The 25,396-nt window shown below is 47.9% G+C and overlaps 17 non-coding genes across 17 annotated transcripts; all 17 read right to left on the reverse strand.

Annotated features, from left to right (window-relative positions):
- Window positions 1-1,073: 1,073 nt before the first annotated feature.
- LOC142709581 (U2 spliceosomal RNA) lies at window positions 1,074-1,264 on the reverse strand. Its single transcript, XR_012869052.1, has one exon. It is a non-coding gene; the product is annotated as a U2 spliceosomal RNA (small nuclear RNA).
- Window positions 1,265-2,556: 1,292 nt separating this feature from the next.
- LOC142709593 (U2 spliceosomal RNA) lies at window positions 2,557-2,747 on the reverse strand. The gene has a single exon (XR_012869063.1). It is a non-coding gene; the product is annotated as a U2 spliceosomal RNA (small nuclear RNA).
- A 1,284-nt stretch (window positions 2,748-4,031) lies between these two features.
- Window positions 4,032-4,222, reverse strand: LOC142709605 (U2 spliceosomal RNA). The gene has a single exon (XR_012869074.1). It is a non-coding gene; the product is annotated as a U2 spliceosomal RNA (small nuclear RNA).
- A 1,283-nt stretch (window positions 4,223-5,505) lies between these two features.
- On the reverse strand, window positions 5,506-5,696 carry LOC142709617 (U2 spliceosomal RNA). Its single transcript, XR_012869085.1, has one exon. It is a non-coding gene; the product is annotated as a U2 spliceosomal RNA (small nuclear RNA).
- Window positions 5,697-6,988: 1,292 nt separating this feature from the next.
- On the reverse strand, window positions 6,989-7,179 carry LOC142709629 (U2 spliceosomal RNA). The gene has a single exon (XR_012869096.1). It is a non-coding gene; the product is annotated as a U2 spliceosomal RNA (small nuclear RNA).
- Window positions 7,180-8,463: 1,284 nt separating this feature from the next.
- On the reverse strand, window positions 8,464-8,654 carry LOC142709582 (U2 spliceosomal RNA). The gene has a single exon (XR_012869053.1). It is a non-coding gene; the product is annotated as a U2 spliceosomal RNA (small nuclear RNA).
- A 1,272-nt stretch (window positions 8,655-9,926) lies between these two features.
- On the reverse strand, window positions 9,927-10,117 carry LOC142709583 (U2 spliceosomal RNA). The gene has a single exon (XR_012869054.1). It is a non-coding gene; the product is annotated as a U2 spliceosomal RNA (small nuclear RNA).
- A 1,276-nt stretch (window positions 10,118-11,393) lies between these two features.
- On the reverse strand, window positions 11,394-11,584 carry LOC142709584 (U2 spliceosomal RNA). The gene has a single exon (XR_012869055.1). It is a non-coding gene; the product is annotated as a U2 spliceosomal RNA (small nuclear RNA).
- Window positions 11,585-12,876: 1,292 nt separating this feature from the next.
- On the reverse strand, window positions 12,877-13,067 carry LOC142709585 (U2 spliceosomal RNA). The gene has a single exon (XR_012869056.1). It is a non-coding gene; the product is annotated as a U2 spliceosomal RNA (small nuclear RNA).
- A 1,275-nt stretch (window positions 13,068-14,342) lies between these two features.
- On the reverse strand, window positions 14,343-14,533 carry LOC142709586 (U2 spliceosomal RNA). The gene has a single exon (XR_012869057.1). It is a non-coding gene; the product is annotated as a U2 spliceosomal RNA (small nuclear RNA).
- A 1,288-nt stretch (window positions 14,534-15,821) lies between these two features.
- Window positions 15,822-16,012, reverse strand: LOC142709587 (U2 spliceosomal RNA). Its single transcript, XR_012869058.1, has one exon. It is a non-coding gene; the product is annotated as a U2 spliceosomal RNA (small nuclear RNA).
- Window positions 16,013-17,308: 1,296 nt separating this feature from the next.
- Window positions 17,309-17,499, reverse strand: LOC142709631 (U2 spliceosomal RNA). Its single transcript, XR_012869098.1, has one exon. It is a non-coding gene; the product is annotated as a U2 spliceosomal RNA (small nuclear RNA).
- Window positions 17,500-18,779: 1,280 nt separating this feature from the next.
- Window positions 18,780-18,970, reverse strand: LOC142709588 (U2 spliceosomal RNA). Its single transcript, XR_012869059.1, has one exon. It is a non-coding gene; the product is annotated as a U2 spliceosomal RNA (small nuclear RNA).
- A 1,284-nt stretch (window positions 18,971-20,254) lies between these two features.
- LOC142709589 (U2 spliceosomal RNA) lies at window positions 20,255-20,445 on the reverse strand. Its single transcript, XR_012869060.1, has one exon. It is a non-coding gene; the product is annotated as a U2 spliceosomal RNA (small nuclear RNA).
- Window positions 20,446-21,737: 1,292 nt separating this feature from the next.
- Window positions 21,738-21,928, reverse strand: LOC142709591 (U2 spliceosomal RNA). The gene has a single exon (XR_012869061.1). It is a non-coding gene; the product is annotated as a U2 spliceosomal RNA (small nuclear RNA).
- A 1,276-nt stretch (window positions 21,929-23,204) lies between these two features.
- LOC142709592 (U2 spliceosomal RNA) lies at window positions 23,205-23,395 on the reverse strand. Its single transcript, XR_012869062.1, has one exon. It is a non-coding gene; the product is annotated as a U2 spliceosomal RNA (small nuclear RNA).
- Window positions 23,396-24,695: 1,300 nt separating this feature from the next.
- Window positions 24,696-24,886, reverse strand: LOC142709594 (U2 spliceosomal RNA). Its single transcript, XR_012869064.1, has one exon. It is a non-coding gene; the product is annotated as a U2 spliceosomal RNA (small nuclear RNA).
- Window positions 24,887-25,396: the final 510 nt, after the last annotated feature.

Consider the following 25,396-nt stretch of genomic DNA (forward strand, 5'->3'; position numbering starts at 1 on the left):
AAAACGCCTTCCTGGCAACGCCCAAATGCCCTGCTGCCATGCAGATAAACACTGGCAGCGGCAGCAAGTGCATGCCCACAGCCACCCCTTGTTCCTTCACACCTTGTATCAGCTGTAATCCAGTCCAGTCCAGTGCTGCCTGCTGAGCAGCACTGACCAACACTGCCTGGGCCCAGGCTTTTATCTCTGAGGCCCCATTATGATGTCAGAAAGCTGGCTCTGGAATCCTGAGGGCTCCACTATGACACGTGCAAAGTTCCGTCTGAACTTTATATAAGACGGTGAGGCTCAGTCAGTCACTCAGTGTTGCCTGAGAGGGCAACACTGCAACAGCCGGCCGCCAGGCTGTCTTTTTTTTGCACAGCTAGTTGCCTCCAGGAGGCCACAAGAGGGAGACAAGGGACTGCAAAATGGAAAATAGGCATCCACCAACTTTACAGACAACTTCTCCTTGCTCCTACAACCTCCATCCTTGCACAGTTTGTTATTCTTCTAGGTAACATAGTAACAAATCCAAATTGCTGCTCTCTTTGTAGGCAAGCAAGGCTTTGTTGCAACTGCAATTCTTACTTCTTCTTGAAATGTAGGGACGACAGTACATTCCATCACATCCATCTAGTGTACACAGGTAGGTCCATTGTGGCGGGCAGGCGAGCGGGCGGGCTGCTTTATTGGCTGTTTGCTGTTCCCCTACTCCACTCCACTATTTGACTGTTGTGCTGCATCAATCAATCAATCAATCAATCAATCAATCAATCAATCAATCAATCAATCAGTGGCTGGCTCAGGTGCAGCTCTTTAACTTACCTAAAAGGGAGGGCGGAGAGAAGACAAGGAAGGTGAATGAGGTGTTCCAATGTGAAATGCCGGAAACACAGAAACACAGACGACACACAACAAGAGGTGGCAATCTATTCATTAATTGCATTTAATCAATGAGCTCATTATCACTCATGCATTGTCCAACAGGTGTTGAAATAATGGGATTAAAAGGGGAGATCCCTTCAGAAAGACAGAAACAATAGCAAAGACAAAAAACACTTTTGGAATCTGCTTTTAGTCAACACATAAGGAAAGGGTGCACCGGTCCTGGAAATACTGCAATACCAGGTCAATGCGTGGAGTGGACAGAGCAAGCTCTATTTCCATCTCCCTGTTCTAAAAATCCATTTAATATATGGTCCCCAGATAGGGGACGTATCAGATATTAAACTGATAAGAACAGATACTACACTTGATCTTAGCCAAAAGGCCGAGAAGCGATAACCCGAACGGGCCGCGCGTTGCCCGAGCCTGCCCGATACTGCTGTTCAGCCCTTGCAGCGATTCAGCCTACTTCTAGGCAATTCCATGGGGCCCTGCAGGCTCACACACTCACAGCTACACGGGAGGTGAATAAAGGCCGGAGAGGAAGCCAGACAGGATTTGCTTCTTTTGCTTGCACCACAATGCAGTGCTGAAAGAGGAGGAATCTACATAAAAACGCCTTCCTGGCAACGCCCAAATGCCCTGCTGCCATGCAGATAAACACTGGCAGCGGCAGCAAGTGCATGCCCACAGCCACCCCTTGTTCCTTCACACCTTGTATCAGCTGTAATCCAGTCCAGTCCAGTGCTGCCTGCTGAGCAGCACTGACCAACACTGCCTGGGCCCAGGCTTTTATCTCTGAGGCCCCATTATGATGTCAGAAAGCTGGCTCTGGAATCCTGAGGGCTCCACTATGACACGTGCAAAGTTCCGTCTGAACTTTATATAAGACGGTGAGGCTCAGTCAGTCACTCAGTGTTGCCTGAGAGGGCAACACTGCAACAGCCGGCCGCCAGGCTGTCTTTTTTTTGCACAGCTAGTTGCCTCCAGGAGGCCACAAGAGGGAGACAAGGGACTGCAAAATGGAAAATAGGCATCCACCAACTTTACAGACAACTTCTCCTTGCTCCTACAACCTCCATCCTTGCACAGTTTGTTATTCTTCTAGGTAACATAGTAACAAATCCAAATTGCTGCTCTCTTTGTAGGCAAGCAAGGCTTTGTTGCAACTGCAATTCTTACTTCTTCTTGAAATGTAGGGACGACAGTACATTCCATCACATCCATCTAGTGTACACAGGTAGGTCCATTGTGGCGGGCAGGCGAGCGGGCGGGCTGCTTTATTGGCTGTTTGCTGTTCCCCTACTCCACTCCACTATTTGACTGTTGTGCTGCATCAATCAATCAATCAATCAATCAATCAATCAATCAATCAATCAATCAATCAATCAGTGGCTGGCTCAGGTGCAGCTCTTTAACTTACCTAAAAGGGAGGGCGGAGAGAAGACAAGGAAGGTGAATGAGGTGTTCCAATGTGAAATGCCGGAAACACAGAAACACAGACGACACACAACAAGAGGTGGCAATCTATTCATTAATTGCATTTAATCAATGAGCTCATTATCACTCATGCATTGTCCAACAGGTGTTGAAATAATGGGATTAAAAGGGGAGATCCCTTCAGAAAGACAGAAACAATAGCAAAGACAAAAAACACTTTTGGAATCTGCTTTTAGTCAACACATAAGGAAAGGGTGCACCGGTCCTGGAAATACTGCAATACCAGGTCAATGCGTGGAGTGGACAGAGCAAGCTCTATTTCCATCTCCCTGTTCTAAAAATCCATTTAATATATGGTCCCCAGATAGGGGACGTATCAGATATTAAACTGATAAGAACAGATACTACACTTGATCTTAGCCAAAAGGCCGAGAAGCGATAACCCGAACGGGCCGCGCGTTGCCCGAGCCTGCCCGATACTGCTGTTCAGCCCTTGCAGCGATTCAGCCTACTTCTAGGCAATTCCATGGGGCCCTGCAGGCTCACACACTCACAGCTACACGGGAGGTGAATAAAGGCCGGAGAGGAAGCCAGACAGGATTTGCTTCTTTTGCTTGCACCACAATGCAGTGCTGAAAGAGGAGGAATCTACATAAAAACGCCTTCCTGGCAACGCCCAAATGCCCTGCTGCCATGCAGATAAACACTGGCAGCGGCAGCAAGTGCATGCCCACAGCCACCCCTTGTTCCTTCACACCTTGTATCAGCTGTAATCCAGTCCAGTCCAGTGCTGCCTGCTGAGCAGCACTGACCAACACTGCCTGGGCCCAGGCTTTTATCTCTGAGGCCCCATTATGATGTCAGAAAGCTGGCTCTGGAATCCTGAGGGCTCCACTATGACACGTGCAAAGTTCCGTCTGAACTTTATATAAGACGGTGAGGCTCAGTCAGTCACTCAGTGTTGCCTGAGAGGGCAACACTGCAACAGCCGGCCGCCAGGCTGTCTTTTTTTTGCACAGCTAGTTGCCTCCAGGAGGCCACAAGAGGGAGACAAGGGACTGCAAAATGGAAAATAGGCATCCACCAACTTTACAGACAACTTCTCCTTGCTCCTACAACCTCCATCCTTGCACAGTTTGTTATTCTTCTAGGTAACATAGTAACAAATCCAAATTGCTGCTCTCTTTGTAGGCAAGCAAGGCTTTGTTGCAACTGCAATTCTTACTTCTTCTTGAAATGTAGGGACGACAGTACATTCCATCACATCCATCTAGTGTACACAGGTAGGTCCATTGTGGCGGGCAGGCGAGCGGGCGGGCTGCTTTATTGGCTGTTTGCTGTTCCCCTACTCCACTCCACTATTTGACTGTTGTGCTGCATCAATCAATCAATCAATCAATCAATCAATCAATCAATCAATCAATCAGTGGCTGGCTCAGGTGCAGCTCTTTAACTTACCTAAAAGGGAGGGCGGAGAGAAGACAAGGAAGGTGAATGAGGTGTTCCAATGTGAAATGCCGGAAACACAGAAACACAGACGACACACAACAAGAGGTGGCAATCTATTCATTAATTGCATTTAATCAATGAGCTCATTATCACTCATGCATTGTCCAACAGGTGTTGAAATAATGGGATTAAAAGGGGAGATCCCTTCAGAAAGACAGAAACAATAGCAAAGACAAAAAACACTTTTGGAATCTGCTTTTAGTCAACACATAAGGAAAGGGTGCACCGGTCCTGGAAATACTGCAATACCAGGTCAATGCGTGGAGTGGACAGAGCAAGCTCTATTTCCATCTCCCTGTTCTAAAAATCCATTTAATATATGGTCCCCAGATAGGGGACGTATCAGATATTAAACTGATAAGAACAGATACTACACTTGATCTTAGCCAAAAGGCCGAGAAGCGATAACCCGAACGGGCCGCGCGTTGCCCGAGCCTGCCCGATACTGCTGTTCAGCCCTTGCAGCGATTCAGCCTACTTCTAGGCAATTCCATGGGGCCCTGCAGGCTCACACACTCACAGCTACACGGGAGGTGAATAAAGGCCGGAGAGGAAGCCAGACAGGATTTGCTTCTTTTGCTTGCACCACAATGCAGTGCTGAAAGAGGAGGAATCTACATAAAAACGCCTTCCTGGCAACGCCCAAATGCCCTGCTGCCATGCAGATAAACACTGGCAGCGGCAGCAAGTGCATGCCCACAGCCACCCCTTGTTCCTTCACACCTTGTATCAGCTGTAATCCAGTCCAGTCCAGTGCTGCCTGCTGAGCAGCACTGACCAACACTGCCTGGGCCCAGGCTTTTATCTCTGAGGCCCCATTATGATGTCAGAAAGCTGGCTCTGGAATCCTGAGGGCTCCACTATGACACGTGCAAAGTTCCGTCTGAACTTTATATAAGACGGTGAGGCTCAGTCAGTCACTCAGTGTTGCCTGAGAGGGCAACACTGCAACAGCCGGCCGCCAGGCTGTCTTTTTTTGCACAGCTAGTTGCCTCCAGGAGGCCACAAGAGGGAGACAAGGGACTGCAAAATGGAAAATAGGCATCCACCAACTTTACAGACAACTTCTCCTTGCTCCTACAACCTCCATCCTTGCACAGTTTGTTATTCTTCTAGGTAACATAGTAACAAATCCAAATTGCTGCTCTCTTTGTAGGCAAGCAAGGCTTTGTTGCAACTGCAATTCTTACTTCTTCTTGAAATGTAGGGACGACAGTACATTCCATCACATCCATCTAGTGTACACAGGTAGGTCCATTGTGGCGGGCAGGCGAGCGGGCGGGCTGCTTTATTGGCTGTTTGCTGTTCCCCTACTCCACTCCACTATTTGACTGTTGTGCTGCATCAATCAATCAATCAATCAATCAATCAATCAATCAATCAATCAATCAGTGGCTGGCTCAGGTGCAGCTCTTTAACTTACCTAAAAGGGAGGGCGGAGAGAAGACAAGGAAGGTGAATGAGGTGTTCCAATGTGAAATGCCGGAAACACAGAAACACAGACGACACACAACAAGAGGTGGCAATCTATTCATTAATTGCATTTAATCAATGAGCTCATTATCACTCATGCATTGTCCAACAGGTGTTGAAATAATGGGATTAAAAGGGGAGATCCCTTCAGAAAGACAGAAACAATAGCAAAGACAAAAAACACTTTTGGAATCTGCTTTTAGTCAACACATAAGGAAAGGGTGCACCGGTCCTGGAAATACTGCAATACCAGGTCAATGCGTGGAGTGGACAGAGCAAGCTCTATTTCCATCTCCCTGTTCTAAAAATCCATTTAATATATGGTCCCCAGATAGGGGACGTATCAGATATTAAACTGATAAGAACAGATACTACACTTGATCTTAGCCAAAAGGCCGAGAAGCGATAACCCGAACGGGCCGCGCGTTGCCCGAGCCTGCCCGATACTGCTGTTCAGCCCTTGCAGCGATTCAGCCTACTTCTAGGCAATTCCATGGGGCCCTGCAGGCTCACACACTCACAGCTACACGGGAGGTGAATAAAGGCCGGAGAGGAAGCCAGACAGGATTTGCTTCTTTTGCTTGCACCACAATGCAGTGCTGAAAGAGGAGGAATCTACATAAAAACGCCTTCCTGGCAACGCCCAAATGCCCTGCTGCCATGCAGATAAACACTGGCAGCGGCAGCAAGTGCATGCCCACAGCCACCCCTTGTTCCTTCACACCTTGTATCAGCTGTAATCCAGTCCAGTCCAGTGCTGCCTGCTGAGCAGCACTGACCAACACTGCCTGGGCCCAGGCTTTTATCTCTGAGGCCCCATTATGATGTCAGAAAGCTGGCTCTGGAATCCTGAGGGCTCCACTATGACACGTGCAAAGTTCCGTCTGAACTTTATATAAGACGGTGAGGCTCAGTCAGTCACTCAGTGTTGCCTGAGAGGGCAACACTGCAACAGCCGGCCGCCAGGCTGTCTTTTTTTTGCACAGCTAGTTGCCTCCAGGAGGCCACAAGAGGGAGACAAGGGACTGCAAAATGGAAAATAGGCATCCACCAACTTTACAGACAACTTCTCCTTGCTCCTACAACCTCCATCCTTGCACAGTTTGTTATTCTTCTAGGTAACATAGTAACAAATCCAAATTGCTGCTCTCTTTGTAGGCAAGCAAGGCTTTGTTGCAACTGCAATTCTTACTTCTTCTTGAAATGTAGGGACGACAGTACATTCCATCACATCCATCTAGTGTACACAGGTAGGTCCATTGTGGCGGGCAGGCGAGCGGGCGGGCTGCTTTATTGGCTGTTTGCTGTTCCCCTACTCCACTCCACTATTTGACTGTTGTGCTGCATCAATCAATCAATCAATCAATCAATCAATCAATCAATCAATCAATCAATCAATCAGTGGCTGGCTCAGGTGCAGCTCTTTAACTTACCTAAAAGGGAGGGCGGAGAGAAGACAAGGAAGGTGAATGAGGTGTTCCAATGTGAAATGCCGGAAACACAGAAACACAGACGACACACAACAAGAGGTGGCAATCTATTCATTAATTGCATTTAATCAATGAGCTCATTATCACTCATGCATTGTCCAACAGGTGTTGAAATAATGGGATTAAAAGGGGAGATCCCTTCAGAAAGACAGAAACAATAGCAAAGACAAAAAACACTTTTGGAATCTGCTTTTAGTCAACACATAAGGAAAGGGTGCACCGGTCCTGGAAATACTGCAATACCAGGTCAATGCGTGGAGTGGACAGAGCAAGCTCTATTTCCATCTCCCTGTTCTAAAAATCCATTTAATATATGGTCCCCAGATAGGGGACGTATCAGATATTAAACTGATAAGAACAGATACTACACTTGATCTTAGCCAAAAGGCCGAGAAGCGATAACCCGAACGGGCCGCGCGTTGCCCGAGCCTGCCCGATACTGCTGTTCAGCCCTTGCAGCGATTCAGCCTACTTCTAGGCAATTCCATGGGGCCCTGCAGGCTCACACACTCACAGCTACACGGGAGGTGAATAAAGGCCGGAGAGGAAGCCAGACAGGATTTGCTTCTTTTGCTTGCACCACAATGCAGTGCTGAAAGAGGAGGAATCTACATAAAAACGCCTTCCTGGCAACGCCCAAATGCCCTGCTGCCATGCAGATAAACACTGGCAGCGGCAGCAAGTGCATGCCCACAGCCACCCCTTGTTCCTTCACACCTTGTATCAGCTGTAATCCAGTCCAGTCCAGTGCTGCCTGCTGAGCAGCACTGACCAACACTGCCTGGGCCCAGGCTTTTATCTCTGAGGCCCCATTATGATGTCAGAAAGCTGGCTCTGGAATCCTGAGGGCTCCACTATGACACGTGCAAAGTTCCGTCTGAACTTTATATAAGACGGTGAGGCTCAGTCAGTCACTCAGTGTTGCCTGAGAGGGCAACACTGCAACAGCCGGCCGCCAGGCTGTCTTTTTTTTGCACAGCTAGTTGCCTCCAGGAGGCCACAAGAGGGAGACAAGGGACTGCAAAATGGAAAATAGGCATCCACCAACTTTACAGACAACTTCTCCTTGCTCCTACAACCTCCATCCTTGCACAGTTTGTTATTCTTCTAGGTAACATAGTAACAAATCCAAATTGCTGCTCTCTTTGTAGGCAAGCAAGGCTTTGTTGCAACTGCAATTCTTACTTCTTCTTGAAATGTAGGGACGACAGTACATTCCATCACATCCATCTAGTGTACACAGGTAGGTCCATTGTGGCGGGCAGGCGAGCGGGCGGGCTGCTTTATTGGCTGTTTGCTGTTCCCCTACTCCACTCCACTATTTGACTGTTGTGCTGCATCAATCAATCAATCAATCAATCAATCAATCAATCAATCAATCAATCAGTGGCTGGCTCAGGTGCAGCTCTTTAACTTACCTAAAAGGGAGGGCGGAGAGAAGACAAGGAAGGTGAATGAGGTGTTCCAATGTGAAATGCCGGAAACACAGAAACACAGACGACACACAACAAGAGGTGGCAATCTATTCATTAATTGCATTTAATCAATGAGCTCATTATCACTCATGCATTGTCCAACAGGTGTTGAAATAATGGGATTAAAAGGGGAGATCCCTTCAGAAAGACAGAAACAATAGCAAAGACAAAAAACACTTTTGGAATCTGCTTTTAGTCAACACATAAGGAAAGGGTGCACCGGTCCTGGAAATACTGCAATACCAGGTCAATGCGTGGAGTGGACAGAGCAAGCTCTATTTCCATCTCCCTGTTCTAAAAATCCATTTAATATATGGTCCCCAGATAGGGGACGTATCAGATATTAAACTGATAAGAACAGATACTACACTTGATCTTAGCCAAAAGGCCGAGAAGCGATAACCCGAACGGGCCGCGCGTTGCCCGAGCCTGCCCGATACTGCTGTTCAGCCCTTGCAGCGATTCAGCCTACTTCTAGGCAATTCCATGGGGCCCTGCAGGCTCACACACTCACAGCTACACGGGAGGTGAATAAAGGCCGGAGAGGAAGCCAGACAGGATTTGCTTCTTTTGCTTGCACCACAATGCAGTGCTGAAAGAGGAGGAATCTACATAAAAACGCCTTCCTGGCAACGCCCAAATGCCCTGCTGCCATGCAGATAAACACTGGCAGCGGCAGCAAGTGCATGCCCACAGCCACCCCTTGTTCCTTCACACCTTGTATCAGCTGTAATCCAGTCCAGTCCAGTGCTGCCTGCTGAGCAGCACTGACCAACACTGCCTGGGCCCAGGCTTTTATCTCTGAGGCCCCATTATGATGTCAGAAAGCTGGCTCTGGAATCCTGAGGGCTCCACTATGACACGTGCAAAGTTCCGTCTGAACTTTATATAAGACGGTGAGGCTCAGTCAGTCACTCAGTGTTGCCTGAGAGGGCAACACTGCAACAGCCGGCCGCCAGGCTGTCTTTTTTTTGCACAGCTAGTTGCCTCCAGGAGGCCACAAGAGGGAGACGAGGGACTGCAAAATGGAAAATAGGCATCCACCAACTTTACAGACAACTTCTCCTTGCTCCTACAACCTCCATCCTTGCACAGTTTGTTATTCTTCTAGGTAACATAGTAACAAATCCAAATTGCTGCTCTCTTTGTAGGCAAGCAAGGCTTTGTTGCAACTGTAATTCTTACTTCTTCTTGAAATGTAGGGACGACAGTACATTCCATCACATCCATCTAGTGTACACAGGTAGGTCCATTGTGGCGGGCAGGCGAGCGGGCGGGCTGCTTTATTGGCTGTTTGCTGTTGCCCTACTCCACTCCACTATTTGACTGTTGTGCTGCATCAATCAATCAATCAATCAATCAATCAATCAATCAGTGGCTGGCTCAGGTGCAGCTCTTTAACTTACCTAAAAGGGAGGGCGGAGAGAAGACAAGGAAGGTGAATGAGGTGTTCCAATGTGAAATGCCGGAAACACAGAAACACAGACGACACACAACAAGAGGTGGCAATCTATTCATTAATTGCATTTAATCAATGAGCTCATTATCACTCATGCATTGTCCAACAGGTGTTGAAATAATGGGATTAAAAGGGGAGATCCCTTCAGAAAGACAGAAACAATAGCAAAGACAAAAAACACTTTTGGAATCTGCTTTTAGTCAACACATAAGGAAAGGGTGCACCGGTCCTGGAAATACTGCAATACCAGGTCAATGCGTGGAGTGGACAGAGCAAGCTCTATTTCCATCTCCCTGTTCTAAAAATCCATTTAATATATGGTCCCCAGATAGGGGACGTATCAGATATTAAACTGATAAGAACAGATACTACACTTGATCTTAGCCAAAAGGCCGAGAAGCGATAACCCGAACGGGCCGCGCGTTGCCCGAGCCTGCCCGATACTGCTGTTCAGCCCTTGCAGCGATTCAGCCTACTTCTAGGCAATTCCATGGGGCCCTGCAGGCTCACACACTCACAGCTACACGGGAGGTGAATAAAGGCCGGAGAGGAAGCCAGACAGGATTTGCTTCTTTTGCTTGCACCACAATGCAGTGCTGAAAGAGGAGGAATCTACATAAAAACGCCTTCCTGGCAACGCCCAAATGCCCTGCTGCCATGCAGATAAACACTGGCAGCGGCAGCAAGTGCATGCCCACAGCCACCCCTTGTTCCTTCACACCTTGTATCAGCTGTAATCCAGTCCAGTCCAGTGCTGCCTGCTGAGCAGCACTGACCAACACTGCCTGGGCCCAGGCTTTTATCTCTGAGGCCCCATTATGATGTCAGAAAGCTGGCTCTGGAATCCTGAGGGCTCCACTATGACACGTGCAAAGTTCCGTCTGAACTTTATATAAGACGGTGAGGCTCAGTCAGTCACTCAGTGTTGCCTGAGAGGGCAACACTGCAACAGCCGGCCGCCAGGCTGTCTTTTTTTTGCACAGCTAGTTGCCTCCAGGAGGCCACAAGAGGGAGACAAGGGACTGCAAAATGGAAAATAGGCATCCACCAACTTTACAGACAACTTCTCCTTGCTCCTACAACCTCCATCCTTGCACAGTTTGTTATTCTTCTAGGTAACATAGTAACAAATCCAAATTGCTGCTCTCTTTGTAGGCAAGCAAGGCTTTGTTGCAACTGCAATTCTTACTTCTTCTTGAAATGTAGGGACGACAGTACATTCCATCACATCCATCTAGTGTACACAGGTAGGTCCATTGTGGCGGGCAGGCGAGCGGGCGGGCTGCTTTATTGGCTGTTTGCTGTTCCCCTACTCCACTCCACTATTTGACTGTTGTGCTGCATCAATCAATCAATCAATCAATCAATCAATCAATCAATCAGTGGCTGGCTCAGGTGCAGCTCTTTAACTTACCTAAAAGGGAGGGCGGAGAGAAGACAAGGAAGGTGAATGAGGTGTTCCAATGTGAAATGCCGGAAACACAGAAACACAGACGACACACAACAAGAGGTGGCAATCTATTCATTAATTGCATTTAATCAATGAGCTCATTATCACTCATGCATTGTCCAACAGGTGTTGAAATAATGGGATTAAAAGGGGAGATCCCTTCAGAAAGACAGAAACAATAGCAAAGACAAAAAACACTTTTGGAATCTGCTTTTAGTCAACACATAAGGAAAGGGTGCACCGGTCCTGGAAATACTGCAATACCAGGTCAATGCGTGGAGTGGACAGAGCAAGCTCTATTTCCATCTCCCTGTTCTAAAAATCCATTTAATATATGGTCCCCAGATAGGGGACGTATCAGATATTAAACTGATAAGAACAGATACTACACTTGATCTTAGCCAAAAGGCCGAGAAGCGATAACCCGAACGGGCCGCGCGTTGCCCGAGCCTGCCCGATACTGCTGTTCAGCCCTTGCAGCGATTCAGCCTACTTCTAGGCAATTCCATGGGGCCCTGCAGGCTCACACACTCACAGCTACACGGGAGGTGAATAAAGGCCGGAGAGGAAGCCAGACAGGATTTGCTTCTTTTGCTTGCACCACAATGCAGTGCTGAAAGAGGAGGAATCTACATAAAAACGCCTTCCTGGCAACGCCCAAATGCCCTGCTGCCATGCAGATAAACACTGGCAGCGGCAGCAAGTGCATGCCCACAGCCACCCCTTGTTCCTTCACACCTTGTATCAGCTGTAATCCAGTCCAGTCCAGTGCTGCCTGCTGAGCAGCACTGACCAACACTGCCTGGGCCCAGGCTTTTATCTCTGAGGCCCCATTATGATGTCAGAAAGCTGGCTCTGGAATCCTGAGGGCTCCACTATGACACGTGCAAAGTTCCGTCTGAACTTTATATAAGACGGTGAGGCTCAGTCAGTCACTCAGTGTTGCCTGAGAGGGCAACACTGCAACAGCCGGCCGCCAGGCTGTCTTTTTTTTGCACAGCTAGTTGCCTCCAGGAGGCCACAAGAGGGAGACAAGGGACTGCAAAATGGAAAATAGGCATCCACCAACTTTACAGACAACTTCTCCTTGCTCCTACAACCTCCATCCTTGCACAGTTTGTTATTCTTCTAGGTAACATAGTAACAAATCCAAATTGCTGCTCTCTTTGTAGGCAAGCAAGGCTTTGTTGCAACTGCAATTCTTACTTCTTCTTGAAATGTAGGGACGACAGTACATTCCATCACATCCATCTAGTGTACACAGGTAGGTCCATTGTGGCGGGCAGGCGAGCGGGCGGGCTGCTTTATTGGCTGTTTGCTGTTCCCCTACTCCACTCCACTATTTGACTGTTGTGCTGCATCAATCAATCAATCAATCAATCAATCAATCAATCAATCAATCAATCAATCAATCAGTGGCTGGCTCAGGTGCAGCTCTTTAACTTACCTAAAAGGGAGGGCGGAGAGAAGACAAGGAAGGTGAATGAGGTGTTCCAATGTGAAATGCCGGAAACACAGAAACACAGACGACACACAACAAGAGGTGGCAATCTATTCATTAATTGCATTTAATCAATGAGCTCATTATCACTCATGCATTGTCCAACAGGTGTTGAAATAATGGGATTAAAAGGGGAGATCCCTTCAGAAAGACAGAAACAATAGCAAAGACAAAAAACACTTTTGGAATCTGCTTTTAGTCAACACATAAGGAAAGGGTGCACCGGTCCTGGAAATACTGCAATACCAGGTCAATGCGTGGAGTGGACAGAGCAAGCTCTATTTCCATCTCCCTGTTCTAAAAATCCATTTAATATATGGTCCCCAGATAGGGGACGTATCAGATATTAAACTGATAAGAACAGATACTACACTTGATCTTAGCCAAAAGGCCGAGAAGCGATAACCCGAACGGGCCGCGCGTTGCCCGAGCCTGCCCGATACTGCTGTTCAGCCCTTGCAGCGATTCAGCCTACTTCTAGGCAATTCCATGGGGCCCTGCAGGCTCACACACTCACAGCTACACGGGAGGTGAATAAAGGCCGGAGAGGAAGCCAGACAGGATTTGCTTCTTTTGCTTGCACCACAATGCAGTGCTGAAAGAGGAGGAATCTACATAAAAACGCCTTCCTGGCAACGCCCAAATGCCCTGCTGCCATGCAGATAAACACTGGCAGCGGCAGCAAGTGCATGCCCACAGCCACCCCTTGTTCCTTCACACCTTGTATCAGCTGTAATCCAGTCCAGTGCTGCCTGCTGAGCAGCACTGACCAACACTGCCTGGGCCCAGGCTTTTATCTCTGAGGCCCCATTATGATGTCAGAAAGCTGGCTCTGGAATCCTGAGGGCTCCACTATGACACGTGCAAAGTTCCGTCTGAACTTTATATAAGACGGTGAGGCTCAGTCAGTCACTCAGTGTTGCCTGAGAGGGCAACACTGCAACAGCCGGCCGCCAGGCTGTCTTTTTTTTGCACAGCTAGTTGCCTCCAGGAGGCCACAAGAGGGAGACAAGGGACTGCAAAATGGAAAATAGGCATCCACCAACTTTACAGACAACTTCTCCTTGCTCCTACAACCTCCATCCTTGCACAGTTTGTTATTCTTCTAGGTAACATAGTAACAAATCCAAATTGCTGCTCTCTTTGTAGGCAAGCAAGGCTTTGTTGCAACTGCAATTCTTACTTCTTCTTGAAATGTAGGGACGACAGTACATTCCATCACATCCATCTAGTGTACACAGGTAGGTCCATTGTGGCGGGCAGGCGAGCGGGCGGGCTGCTTTATTGGCTGTTTGCTGTTCCCCTACTCCACTCCACTATTTGACTGTTGTGCTGCATCAATCAATCAATCAATCAATCAATCAATCAATCAATCAATCAGTGGCTGGCTCAGGTGCAGCTCTTTAACTTACCTAAAAGGGAGGGCGGAGAGAAGACAAGGAAGGTGAATGAGGTGTTCCAATGTGAAATGCCGGAAACACAGAAACACAGACGACACACAACAAGAGGTGGCAATCTATTCATTAATTGCATTTAATCAATGAGCTCATTATCACTCATGCATTGTCCAACAGGTGTTGAAATAATGGGATTAAAAGGGGAGATCCCTTCAGAAAGACAGAAACAATAGCAAAGACAAAAAACACTTTTGGAATCTGCTTTTAGTCAACACATAAGGAAAGGGTGCACCGGTCCTGGAAATACTGCAATACCAGGTCAATGCGTGGAGTGGACAGAGCAAGCTCTATTTCCATCTCCCTGTTCTAAAAATCCATTTAATATATGGTCCCCAGATAGGGGACGTATCAGATATTAAACTGATAAGAACAGATACTACACTTGATCTTAGCCAAAAGGCCGAGAAGCGATAACCCGAACGGGCCGCGCGTTGCCCGAGCCTGCCCGATACTGCTGTTCAGCCCTTGCAGCGATTCAGCCTACTTCTAGGCAATTCCATGGGGCCCTGCAGGCTCACACACTCACAGCTACACGGGAGGTGAATAAAGGCCGGAGAGGAAGCCAGACAGGATTTGCTTCTTTTGCTTGCACCACAATGCAGTGCTGAAAGAGGAGGAATCTACATAAAAACGCCTTCCTGGCAACGCCCAAATGCCCTGCTGCCATGCAGATAAACACTGGCAGCGGCAGCAAGTGCATGCCCACAGCCACCCCTTGTTCCTTCACACCTTGTATCAGCTGTAATCCAGTCCAGTCCAGTGCTGCCTGCTGAGCAGCACTGACCAACACTGCCTGGGCCCAGGCTTTTATCTCTGAGGCCCCATTATGATGTCAGAAAGCTGGCTCTGGAATCCTGAGGGCTCCACTATGACACGTGCAAAGTTCCGTCTGAACTTTATATAAGACGGTGAGGCTCAGTCAGTCACTCAGTGTTGCCTGAGAGGGCAACACTGCAACAGCCGGCCGCCAGGCTGTCTTTTTTTTGCACAGCTAGTTGCCTCCAGGAGGCCACAAGAGGGAGACAAGGGACTGCAAAATGGAAAATAGGCATCCACCAACTTTACAGACAACTTCTCCTTGCTCCTACAACCTCCATCCTTGCACAGTTTGTTATTCTTCTAGGTAACATAGCAACAAATCCAAATTGCTGCTCTCTTTGTAGGCAATCAAGGCTTTGTTGCAACTGCAATTCTTACTTCTTCTTGAAATGTAGGGACGACAGTACATTCCATCACATCCATCTAGTGTACACAGGTAGGTCCATTGTGGCGGGCAGGCGAGCGGGCGGGCTGCTTTATTGACTGTTTGCTGTTCCCCTACTCCACTCCACTATTTGACTGTTGTGCTGCATCAATCAATCAATCAATCAATCAATCAATCAATCAATCAATCAATCAATCAGTGGCTGGCTCAGGTGCAGCTCTTTAACTTACCTAAAAGGGAGGGCGGAGAGAAGACAAGGAAGGTGAATGAGGTGTTCCAATGTGAAATGCCGGAAACACAGAAACACAGACGACACACAACAAGAGGTGGCAATCTATTCATTAATTGCATTTAATCAATGAGCTCATTATCACTCATGCATTGTCCAACAGGTGTTGAAATAATGGGATTAAAAGGGGAGATCCCTTCAGAAAGACAGAAACAATAGCAAAGACAAAAAACACTTTTGGAATCTGCTTTTAGTCAACACATAAGGAAAGGGTGCACCGGTCCTGGAAATACTGCAATACCAGGTCAATGCGTGGAGTGGACAGAGCAAGCTCTATTTCCATCTCCCTGTTCTAAAAATCCATTTAATATATGGTCCCCAGATAGGGGACGTATCAGATATTAAACTGATAAGAACAGATACTACACTTGATCTTAGCCAAAAGGCCGAGAAGCGATAACCCGAACGGGCCGCGCGTTGCCCGAGCCTGCCCGATACTGCTGTTCAGCCCTTGCAGCGATTCAGCCTACTTCTAGGCAATTCCATGGGGCCCTGCAGGCTCACACACTCACAGCTACACGGGAGGTGAATAAAGGCCGGAGAGGAAGCCAGACAGGATTTGCTTCTTTTGCTTGCACCACAATGCAGTGCTGAAAGAGGAGGAATCTACATAAAAACGCCTTCCTGGCAACGCCCAAATGCCCTGCTGCCATGCAGATAAACACTGGCAGCGGCAGCAAGTGCATGCCCACAGCCACCCCTTGTTCCTTCACACCTTGTATCAGCTGTAATCCAGTCCAGTCCAGTGCTGCCTGCTGAGCAGCACTGACCAACACTGCCTGGGCCCAGGCTTTTATCTCTGAGGCCCCATTATGATGTCAGAAAGTTGGCTCTGGAATCCTGAGGGCTCCACTATGACACGTGCAAAGTTCCGTCTGAACTTTATATAAGACGGTGAGGCTCAGTCAGTCACTCAGTGTTGCCTGAGAGGGCAACACTGCAACAGCCGGCCGCCAGGCTGTCTTTTTTTTGCACAGCTAGTTGCCTCCAGGAGGCCACAAGAGGGAGACAAGGGACTGCAAAATGGAAAATAGGCATCCACCAACTTTACAGACAACTTCTCCTTGCTCCTACAACCTCCATCCTTGCACAGTTTGTTATTCTTCTAGGTAACATAGTAACAAATCCAAATTGCTGCTCTCTTTGTAGGCAAGCAAGGCTTTGTTGCAACTGCAATTCTTACTTCTTCTTGAAATGTAGGGACGACAGTACATTCCATCACATCCATCTAGTGTACACAGGTAGGTCCATTGTGGCGGGCAGGCGAGCGGGCGGGCTGCTTTATTGGCTGTTTGCTGTTCCCCTACTCCACTCCACTATTTGACTGTTGTGCTGCATCAATCAATCAATCAATCAATCAATCAATCAATCAATCAATCAATCAATCAATCAATCAGTGGCTGGCTCAGGTGCAGCTCTTTAACTTACCTAAAAGGGAGGGCGGAGAGAAGACAAGGAAGGTGAATGAGGTGTTCCAATGTGAAATGCCGGAAACACAGAAACACAGACGACACACAACAAGAGGTGGCAATCTATTCATTAATTGCATTTAATCAATGAGCTCATTATCACTCATGCATTGTCCAACAGGTGTTGAAATAATGGGATTAAAAGGGGAGATCCCTTCAGAAAGACAGAAACAATAGCAAAGACAAAAAACACTTTTGGAATCTGCTTTTAGTCAACACATAAGGAAAGGGTGCACCGGTCCTGGAAATACTGCAATACCAGGTCAATGCGTGGAGTGGACAGAGCAAGCTCTATTTCCATCTCCCTGTTCTAAAAATCCATTTAATATATGGTCCCCAGATAGGGGACGTATCAGATATTAAACTGATAAGAACAGATACTACACTTGATCTTAGGCAAAAGGCCGAGAAGCGATAACCCGAACGGGCCGCGCGTTGCCCGAGCCTGCCCGATACTGCTGTTCAGCCCTTGCAGCGATTCAGCCTACTTCTAGGCAATTCCATGGGGCCCTGCAGGCTCACACACTCACAGCTACACGGGAGGTGAATAAAGGCCGGAGAGGAAGCCAGACAGGATTTGCTTCTTTTGCTTGCACCACAATGCAGTGCTGAAAGAGGAGGAATCTACATAAAAACGCCTTCCTGGCAACGCCCAAATGCCCTGCTGCCATGCAGATAAACACTGGCAGCGGCAGCAAGTGCATGCCCACAGCCACCCCTTGTTCCTTCACACCTTGTATCAGCTGTAATCCAGTCCAGTCCAGTGCTGCCTGCTGAGCAGCACTGACCAACACTGCCTGGGCCCAGGCTTTTATCTCTGAGGCCCCATTATGATGTCAGAAAGCTGGCTCTGGAATCCTGAGGGCTCCACTATGACACGTGCAAAGTTCCGTCTGAACTTTATATAAGACGGTGAGGCTCAGTCAGTCACTCAGTGTTGCCTGAGAGGGCAACACTGCAACAGCCGGCCGCCAGGCTGTCTTTTTTTTGCACAGCTAGTTGCCTCCAGGAGGCCACAAGAGGGAGACAAGGGACTGCAAAATGGAAAATAGGCATCCACCAACTTTACAGACAACTTCTCCTTGCTCCTACAACCTCCATCCTTGCACAGTTTGTTATTCTTCTAGGTAACATAGCAACAAATCCAAATTGCTGCTCTCTTTGTAGGCAATCAAGGCTTTGTTGCAACTGCAATTCTTACTTCTTCTTGAAATGTAGGGACGACAGTACATTCCATCACATCCATCTAGTGTACACAGGTAGGTCCATTGTGGCGGGCAGGCGAGCGGGCGGGCTGCTTTATTGACTGTTTGCTGTTCCCCTACTCCACTCCACTATTTGACTGTTGTGCTGCATCAATCAATCAATCAATCAATCAATCAATCAATCAATCAATCAGTGGCTGGCTCAGGTGCAGCTCTTTAACTTACCTAAAAGGGAGGGCGGAGAGAAGACAAGGAAGGTGAATGAGGTGTTCCAATGTGAAATGCCGGAAACACAGAAACACAGACGACACACAACAAGAGGTGGCAATCTATTCATTAATTGCATTTAATCAATGAGCTCATTATCACTCATGCATTGTCCAACAGGTGTTGAAATAATGGGATTAAAAGGGGAGATCCCTTCAGAAAGACAGAAACAATAGCAAAGACAAAAAACACTTTTGGAATCTGCTTTTAGTCAACACATAAGGAAAGGGTGCACCGGTCCTGGAAATACTGCAATACCAGGTCAATGCGTGGAGTGGACAGAGCAAGCTCTATTTCCATCTCCCTGTTCTAAAAATCCATTTAATATATGGTCCCCAGATAGGGGACGTATCAGATATTAAACTGATAAGAACAGATACTACACTTGATCTTAGCCAAAAGGCCGAGAAGCGATAACCCGAACGGGCCGCGCGTTGCCCGAGCCTGCCCGATACTGCTGTTCAGCCCTTGCAGCGATTCAGCCTACTTCTAGGCAATTCCATGGGGCCCTGCAGGCTCACACACTCACAGCTACACGGGAGGTGAATAAAGGCCGGAGAGGAAGCCAGACAGGATTTGCTTCTTTTGCTTGCACCACAATGCAGTGCTGAAAGAGGAGGAATCTACATAAAAACGCCTTCCTGGCAACGCCCAAATGCCCTGCTGCCATGCAGATAAACACTGGCAGCGGCAGCAAGTGCATGCCCACAGCCACCCCTTGTTCCTTCACACCTTGTATCAGCTGTAATCCAGTCCAGTCCAGTGCTGCCTGCTGAGCAGCACTGACCAACACTGCCTGGGCCCAGGCTTTTATCTCTGAGGCCCCATTATGATGTCAGAAAGTTGGCTCTGGAATCCTGAGGGCTCCACTATGACACGTGCAAAGTTCCGTCTGAACTTTATATAAGACGGTGAGGCTCAGTCAGTCACTCAGTGTTGCCTGAGAGGGCAACACTGCAACAGCCGGCCGCCAGGCTGTCTTTTTTTTGCACAGCTAGTTGCCTCCAGGAGGCCACAAGAGGGAGACAAGGGACTGCAAAATGGAAAATAGGCATCCACCAACTTTACAGACAACTTCTCCTTGCTCCTACAACCTCCATCCTTGCACAGTTTGTTATTCTTCTAGGTAACATAGTAACAAATCCAAATTGCTGCTCTCTTTGTAGGCAAGCAAGGCTTTGTTGCAACTGCAATTCTTACTTCTTCTTGAAATGTAGGGACGACAGTACATTCCATCACATCCATCTAGTGTACACAGGTAGGTCCATTGTGGCGGGCAGGCGAGCGGGCGGGCTGCTTTATTGGCTGTTTGCTGTTCCCCTACTCCACTCCACTATTTGACTGTTGTGCTGCATCAATCAATCAATCAATCAATCAATCAATCAATCAATCAATCAATCAGTGGCTGGCTCAGGTGCAGCTCTTTAACTTACCTAAAAGGGAGGGCGGAGAGAAGACAAGGAAGGTGAATGAGGTGTTCCAATGTGAAATGCCGGAAACACAGAAACACAGACGACACACAACAAGAGGTGGCAATCTATTCATTAATTGCATTTAATCAATGAGCTCATTATCACTCATGCATTGTCCAACAGGTGTTGAAATAATGGGATTAAAAGGGGAGATCCCTTCAGAAAGACAGAAACAATAGCAAAGACAAAAAACACTTTTGGAATCTGCTTTTAGTCAACACATAAGGAAAGGGTGCACCGGTCCTGGAAATACTGCAATACCAGGTCAATGCGTGGAGTGGACAGAGCAAGCTCTATTTCCATCTCCCTGTTCTAAAAATCCATTTAATATATGGTCCCCAGATAGGGGACGTATCAGATATTAAACTGATAAGAACAGATACTACACTTGATCTTAGCCAAAAGGCCGAGAAGCGATAACCCGAACGGGCCGCGCGTTGCCCGAGCCTGCCCGATACTGCTGTTCAGCCCTTGCAGCGATTCAGCCTACTTCTAGGCAATTCCATGGGGCCCTGCAGGCTCACACACTCACAGCTACACGGGAGGTGAATAAAGGCCGGAGAGGAAGCCAGACAGGATTTGCTTCTTTTGCTTGCACCACAATGCAGTGCTGAAAGAGGAGGAATCTACATAAAAACGCCTTCCTGGCAACGCCCAAATGCCCTGCTGCCATGCAGATAAACACTGGCAGCGGCAGCAAGTGCATGCCCACAGCCACCCCTTGTTCCTTCACACCTTGTATCAGCTGTAATCCAGTCCAGTCCAGTGCTGCCTGCTGAGCAGCACTGACCAACACTGCCTGGGCCCAGGCTTTTATCTCTGAGGCCCCATTATGATGTCAGAAAGCTGGCTCTGGAATCCTGAGGGCTCCACTATGACACGTGCAAAGTTCCGTCTGAACTTTATATAAGACGGTGAGGCTCAGTCAGTCACTCAGTGTTGCCTGAGAGGGCAACACTGCAACAGCCGGCCGCCAGGCTGTCTTTTTTTTGCACAGCTAGTTGCCTCCAGGAGGCCACAAGAGGGAGACAAGGGACTGCAAAATGGAAAATAGGCATCCACCAACTTTACAGACAACTTCTCCTTGCTCCTACAACCTCCATCCTTGCACAGTTTGTTATTCTTCTAGGTAACATAGTAACAAATCCAAATTGCTGCTCTCTTTGTAGGCAAGCAAGGCTTTGTTGCAACTGCAATTCTTACTTCTTCTTGAAATGTAGGGACGACAGTACATTCCATCACATCCATCTAGTGTACACAGGTAGGTCCATTGTGGCGGGCAGGCGAGCGGGCGGGCTGCTTTATTGGCTGTTTGCTGTTCCCCTACTCCACTCCACTATTTGACTGTTGTGCTGCATCAATCAATCAATCAATCAATCAATCAATCAATCAATCAATCAATCAATCAATCAGTGGCTGGCTCAGGTGCAGCTCTTTAACTTACCTAAAAGGGAGGGCGGAGAGAAGACAAGGAAGGTGAATGAGGTGTTCCAATGTGAAATGCCGGAAACACAGAAACACAGACGACACACAACAAGAGGTGGCAATCTATTCATTAATTGCATTTAATCAATGAGCTCATTATCACTCATGCATTGTCCAACAGGTGTTGAAATAATGGGATTAAAAGGGGAGATCCCTTCAGAAAGACAGAAACAATAGCAAAGACAAAAAACACTTTTGGAATCTGCTTTTAGTCAACACATAAGGAAAGGGTGCACCGGTCCTGGAAATACTGCAATACCAGGTCAATGCGTGGAGTGGACAGAGCAAGCTCTATTTCCATCTCCCTGTTCTAAAAATCCATTTAATATATGGTCCCCAGATAGGGGACGTATCAGATATTAAACTGATAAGAACAGATACTACACTTGATCTTAGCCAAAAGGCCGAGAAGCGATAACCCGAACGGGCCGCGCGTTGCCCGAGCCTGCCCGATACTGCTGTTCAGCCCTTGCAGCGATTCAGCCTACTTCTAGGCAATTCCATGGGGCCCTGCAGGCTCACACACTCACAGCTACACGGGAGGTGAATAAAGGCCGGAGAGGAAGCCAGACAGGATTTGCTTCTTTTGCTTGCACCACAATGCAGTGCTGAAAGAGGAGGAATCTACATAAAAACGCCTTCCTGGCAACGCCCAAATGCCCTGCTGCCATGCAGATAAACACTGGCAGCGGCAGCAAGTGCATGCCCACAGCCACCCCTTGTTCCTTCACACCTTGTATCAGCTGTAATCCAGTCCAGTCCAGTGCTGCCTGCTGAGCAGCACTGACCAACACTGCCTGGGCCCAGGCTTTTATCTCTGAGGCCCCATTATGATGTCAGAAAGCTGGCTCTGGAATCCTGAGGGCTCCACTATGACACGTGCAAAGTTCCGTCTGAACTTTATATAAGACGGTGAGGCTCAGTCAGTCACTCAGTGTTGCCTGAGAGGGCAACACTGCAACAGCCGGCCGCCAGGCTGTCTTTTTTTTGCACAGCTAGTTGCCTCCAGGAGGCCACAAGAGGGAGACAAGGGACTGCAAAATGGAAAATAGGCATCCACCAACTTTACAGACAACTTCTCCTTGCTCCTACAACCTCCATCCTTGCACAGTTTGTTATTCTTCTAGGTAACATAGTAACAAATCCAAATTGCTGCTCTCTTTGTAGGCAAGCAAGGCTTTGTTGCAACTGCAATTCTTACTTCTTCTTGAAATGTAGGGACGACAGTACATTCCATCACATCCATCTAGTGTACACAGGTAGGTCCATTGTGGCGGGCAGGCGAGCGGGCGGGCTGCTTTATTGGCTGTTTGCTGTTCCCCTACTCCACTCCACTATTTGACTGTTGTGCTGCATCAATCAATCAATCAATCAATCAATCAATCAATCAATCAGTGGCTGGCTCAGGTGCAGCTCTTTAACTTACCTAAAAGGGAGGGCGGAGAGAAGACAAGGAAGGTGAATGAGGTGTTCCAATGTGAAATGCCGGAAACACAGAAACACAGACGACACACAACAAGAGGTGGCAATCTATTCATTAATTGCATTTAATCAATGAGCTCATTATCACTCATGCATTGTCCAACAGGTGTTGAAATAATGGGATTAAAAGGGGAGATCCCTTCAGAAAGACAGAAACAATAGCAAAGACAAAAAACACTTTTGGAATCTGCTTTTAGTCAACACATAAGGAAAGGGTGCACCGGTCCTGGAAATACTGCAATACCAGGTCAATGCGTGGAGTGGACAGAGCAAGCTCTATTTCCATCTCCCTGTTCTAAAAATCCATTTAATATATGGTCCCCAGATAGGGGACGTATCAGATATTAAACTGATAAGAACAGATACTACACTTGATCTTAGCCAAAAGGCCGAGAAGCGATAACCCGAACGGGCCGCGCGTTGCCCGAGCCTGCCCGATACTGCTGTTCAGCCCTTGCAGCGATTCAGCCTACTTCTAGGCAATTCCATGGGGCCCTGCAGGCTCACACACTCACAGCTACACGGGAGGTGAATAAAGGCCGGAGAGGAAGCCAGACAGGATTTGCTTCTTTTGCTTGCACCACAATGCAGTGCTGAAAGAGGAGGAATCTACATAAAAACGCCTTCCTGGCAACGCCCAAATGCCCTGCTGCCATGCAGATAAACACTGGCAGCGGCAGCAAGTGCATGCCCACAGCCACCCCTTGTTCCTTCACACCTTGTATCAGCTGTAATCCAGTCCAGTCCAGTGCTGCCTGCTGAGCAGCACTGACCAACACTGCCTGGGCCCAGGCTTTTATCTCTGAGGCCCCATTATGATGTCAGAAAGCTGGCTCTGGAATCCTGAGGGCTCCACTATGACACGTGCAAAGTTCCGTCTGAACTTTATATAAGACGGTGAGGCTCAGTCAGTCACTCAGTGTTGCCTGAGAGGGCAACACTGCAACAGCCGGCCGCCAGGCTGTCTTTTTTTTGCACAGCTAGTTGCCTCCAGGAGGCCACAAGAGGGAGACAAGGGACTGCAAAATGGAAAATAGGCATCCACCAACTTTACAGACAACTTCTCCTTGCTCCTACAACCTCCATCCTTGCACAGTTTGTTATTCTTCTAGGTAACATAGTAACAAATCCAAATTGCTGCTCTCTTTGTAGGCAAGCAAGGCTTTGTTGCAACTGCAATTCTTACTTCTTCTTGAAATGTAGGGACGACAGTACATTCCATCACATCCATCTAGTGTACACAGGTAGGTCCATTGTGGCGGGCAGGCGAGCGGGCGGGCTGCTTTATTGGCTGTTTGCTGTTCCCCTACTCCACTCCACTATTTGACTGTTGTGCTGCATCAATCAATCAATCAATCAATCAATCAATCAATCAATCAATCAATCAATCAATCAATCAATCAGTGGCTGGCTCAGGTGCAGCTCTTTAACTTACCTAAAAGGGAGGGCGGAGAGAAGACAAGGAAGGTGAATGAGGTGTTCCAATGTGAAATGCCGGAAACACAGAAACACAGACGACACACAACAAGAGGTGGCAATCTATTCATTAATTGCATTTAATCAATGAGCTCATTATCACTCATGCATTGTCCAACAGGTGTTGAAATAATGGGATTAAAAGGGGAGATCCCTTCAGAAAGACAGAAACAATAGCAAAGACAAAAAACACTTTTGGAATCTGCTTTTAGTCAACACATAAGGAAAGGGTGCACCGGTCCTGGAAATACTGCAATACCAGGTCAATGCGTGGAGTGGACAGAGCAAGCTCTATTTCCATCTCCCTGTTCTAAAAATCCATTTAATATATGGTCCCCAGATAGGGGACGTATCAGATATTAAACTGATAAGAACAGATACTACACTTGATCTTAGCCAAAAGGCCGAGAAGCGATAACCCGAACGGGCCGCGCGTTGCCCGAGCCTGCCCGATACTGCTCTTCAGCCCTTGCAGCGATTCAGCCTACTTCTAGGCAATTCCATGGGGCCCTGCAGGCTCACACACTCACAGCTACACGGGAGGTGAATAAAGGCCGGAGAGGAAGCCAGACAGGATTTGCTTCTTTTGCTTGCACCACAATGCAGTGCTGAAAGAGGAGGAATCTACATAAAAACGCCTTCCTGGCAACGCCCAAATGCCCTGCTGCCATGCAGATAAACACTGGCAGCGGCAGCAAGTGCATGCCCACAGCCACCCCTTGTTCCTTCACACCTTGTATCAGCTGTAATCCAGTCCAGTCCAGTGCTGCCTGCTGAGCAGCACTGACCAACACTGCCTGGGCCCAGGCTTTTATCTCTGAGGCCCCATTATGATGTCAGAAAGCTGGCTCTGGAATCCTGAGGGCTCCACTATGACACGTGCAAAGTTCCGTCTGAACTTTATATAAGACGGTGAGGCTCAGTCA

Source organism: Rhinoderma darwinii, unplaced genomic scaffold (assembly GCF_050947455.1).
Source record: "Rhinoderma darwinii isolate aRhiDar2 unplaced genomic scaffold, aRhiDar2.hap1 Scaffold_4176, whole genome shotgun sequence".
NCBI lineage: Eukaryota > Metazoa > Chordata > Amphibia > Anura > Rhinodermatidae > Rhinoderma > Rhinoderma darwinii.